The sequence below is a fragment of the Monopterus albus genome, unplaced genomic scaffold (genome assembly GCF_001952655.1).
Source record: "Monopterus albus unplaced genomic scaffold, M_albus_1.0 scaffold65.1, whole genome shotgun sequence".
Classification (NCBI taxonomy): Eukaryota; Metazoa; Chordata; class Actinopteri; order Synbranchiformes; family Synbranchidae; genus Monopterus; species Monopterus albus.
In genome coordinates, this window is record NW_018127945.1 from 3,213,244 (window position 1) to 3,216,680 (window position 3,437).

The 3,437-nt window shown below is 43.9% G+C and overlaps 1 protein-coding gene across 1 annotated transcript in view; it reads right to left on the minus strand.

Annotated features, from left to right (window-relative positions):
- Positions 1-2,898, minus strand: part of st3gal2 (ST3 beta-galactoside alpha-2,3-sialyltransferase 2) — a 75,848-nt gene extending 72,950 nt beyond the window's left edge. Inside the window, exon 1 of the mRNA XM_020604288.1 lies at positions 2,365-2,898. The gene's annotated coding sequence lies outside the window, so the exon portion shown is untranslated. The remainder of the gene's footprint in view (positions 1-2,364) is intronic.
- Positions 2,899-3,437: the final 539 nt, after the last annotated feature.

The window sequence follows — 3,437 nt, forward strand, 5'->3', positions numbered from 1 at the left end:
TCCTGACAAGGTGGTGGATAACACTCTTGTCCTGAACACCAACAAGACTAAGGAAGTCATTGTGGATTATAGGAGGTCCAGGAAGACAAAATATGCTCCTCTTCTCATACATGGGGAGGTGGTGGCGCAAGTGGATAACATCAAGTTCCTGGGCATCCACATCACACCTGACCTGACCTGGTCTCTGAACACATCCTACCTGGTGAAGAAAGCCCAGCAAAGGCTTTTCTTCCTCAGGAAGCTGAAACATGCTGGTCTCTCCTCTCAGTTGCTCGCAAACTTCTACAGAGTGACAGTAGAGAGCATCCTCTGTCTCAGTGCGACAGTGTGGTACGGGAGCTGCACTGCACAGGACAGAAAGGACTTGACCTGGGTGGTTAGAACAACATTGTAGCGAGTCCTTTTCTGGATCTGGACTCACTATACACTGACCGGATCCAGAGGAGGGCCGGACAGATTGCTGCAGATCCCACCCACCGAGGCAACAGTCTGTTATCTCCAGGAAAAGGTACAGGAATATAAAGACTAAAACAAACAGACTGAGACACAGCTTCTTCCCCAGAGCTGTGAAATCAATCACCCCCCCAACCCCTAGTCACACACACACAACCTCCCACCTATGGACAGACACAGACAGAACACTGGACCCTTCCTAAAGACTGAGATTTGCACTGAGCTGCACCTTATAATGTTACTACACTCTTGCTATAACATGCTGCTGACCTGATTAGGTCCCATACATCTCTTTTAATTTGTTCATATTTTTATATTGGCTTATACAATTGTTTGTTATGTAAATAATATGTCTTTTAAGCTGAGAGCTGCCGGAAAAAAAAAATTTCATTGTAATATGCATAATGACAATCAAGATTCTTGAATAAACACCCTTGAATAGACTCTAATTCTACTGAGATGTTGTTGATGTTCACATTGACTTTTCTAAGCTATTGTCACTGGTTTTATTTTGTAAACGAAGGAGGACCAGTGATAAAGTGACATCCTGTGGCTTGCCTGCATAACAACAAGAAAAAATTTGAACTAGGCCCGTTTTAGAAAAGAAACATAATTCATAAAATCAGATCACAGCATTGTCATTTTTCTACAATGGTATATATGCAGACTGGTGACAAATTAAAGGAAAAGCCAACATAAAGTCTCTTAGTAAGGTGTTAGGCCTTCATTATGCCTTGGCATTGAAACCACAACTCTCTGGAACTGTGGAGACGTTGTCTAACATGTTGCTCCAAAATCTCCCATAGGTATTGAACTAGGTTGAGATCTGGTGACTGCAAAGGCAACCACATATGATTCACCACATTTTCTTCCTCATCAGTGACCCAATATGCCCTATAGAAGGTGGCACTGTCATCCAGGAAGACACCGCTCATTTATTCAGGTTTTTTCCTTTAATTTCTTGCCTGACTGTAGTTTCTGAGGCCCTGAGCTGCATCTATGAGGAACTGAACAGATATGAAAATGTTTGGACGCTTCTGATTCTATTGTCCATTTGCAACACACACAAAGAAAAAAAAGAAAGAGAATATCCCTTTACGATCATTTTCTGATCCCCTCAATCTACTCTATCCTTCACAGCACTCCGACTGCTGTGATCTCTTAGCAGCACCACCCGGAAAATCGATAGAGGGGAAAATAGAGAGAGAGCAATGACTGGCAAGGGTGAGAAGACAAAGGGGGGGAAGAAGTGGGGAGAAGGGCAGGTGGGTGCCAAGTCGAAAGAGAAAGAGAAGATGGAGGAGTTAAGTGTAACAACAGGGAAGGAGTAGAGGGGAGAGGCAAAAAAGGCAGAGGGCTGGAATGTAGGAAGAAGGTAGGGGAAAAGAAGTGAGGGAAAGTGGGAAAAGAGAAAGCACAGTGAGAAAGAAAGTAATGAATAGATGTTTAAATACCAAGTTCTAGCCACATCACTGCATTTAATGTCATTTAAGACCAAAAATGATAAAGCAAGCTCTGTTTTGATGGACATTGGGTCACTGTATACTCCAAGTGCACTGGCAACATTTCTAGGAAAATACTTCATGCTGTGCAACATAGCCGACAGAGAGTTCACTTGCCATGTGACACTCAGTAAAGGCTTGGCTAGGACGAGTCCCATACTGTGTCACTCAACTGAAAGAAGACAAAAGAGGACACTGTCAGGCTGGTCAGCCTCTAAAGCGCATCTCCGGCCGGGCAGTGATGCAAAGCTCCGCCGGCCTCCAACACTGGAGGGACACATTGATGGCTGCACTCTGGTCATTACCGCCACAGCATCGCTGTATACATGACATGTGTCTATGTGCCCCCAAAACACCCTGGGTATAGAGACAATCTGGCTGCATAAAAATGAAATATTCAAAGGCTCACCTTGCTCTGCCAGCTGTATTTCTGAGTGAAATCCCGAATCGGCGTTGAATTCAACAACCGGGTCCTTTTCAGGCTTTCTCGCTGCTGCTTATTTCAGGCATCTAGCGGTCCTTGTCCTTCATGGCATGCAGTCACGTTTAAATGTGTGAGTGTTTTCCCTCTACCCTTTATGAATGCAAAGCCAAACGAGCGACGGTAACGTTGTAACGAACCTCGACTAAAAAAGACGAACGCGGTTTCAACCAAGCTAGAACGTCAACTCACGCTATGCAGAAGCAACGGGTACCAAATGCTGATACGCGCTAAATGCTGCTATCCCCACGCTGGATAAAAAAGAATAATGAGACGGTGTCCAATACGAGAAGAAGGGCAGCCTGTTCCCAGGACGGCCCACAATGCGAGGCAGGTGGTGCAAGAGGCGACATCAGTCTTCCTGTGAGGGCCCCTGATCTCGTACACCCATATATATGGTCCCCAGCGACCAACGCCGTCAATCTAGCTACCACACTACTACAACTTCCTGTTATACTTCTCCACAGCTCAAACATTTATGTTGGGAAACCATAAAATTATGTAGGAGAATTAAATAAAATTTGACTCATAACACTATATGAGCTAGGCCGTATTCCATTTTTCGCCATTTTCATATTAAATGTATATGGTTCATTCTACATTTGCAAACGTTCTCTAATATCAAATCGCAAATAACAATATACAAACAAAAATATGGGATTCTTATCTGTCCTTCAGGTAAACTATTTCAGTAAGAGACTTAGTCTCTTTAACAGCCCTTTTAATGTTTTGTCCTTAAAAATGTTTTATATATACACATATACCGCTTAGAATTAAGGCCAAAAAGTTCTATCTTGGTCTCATCAGACCAGAGAATCTTATTTCTCACCATCTTGGAGTCCTTCAGGTGTTTTTTAGCAAACTCCATGCAGGCTTTCATGTGTCTTGCACTGAGGAGAGGCTTCCGTCGGGGCACTCTGCCCTAAAGCCCCGACTGGTGGAGGGCTGCAGTGATGGTTGACTTTTTACAACTTTCTCCCATCTCCCGACTGCATCTCTGG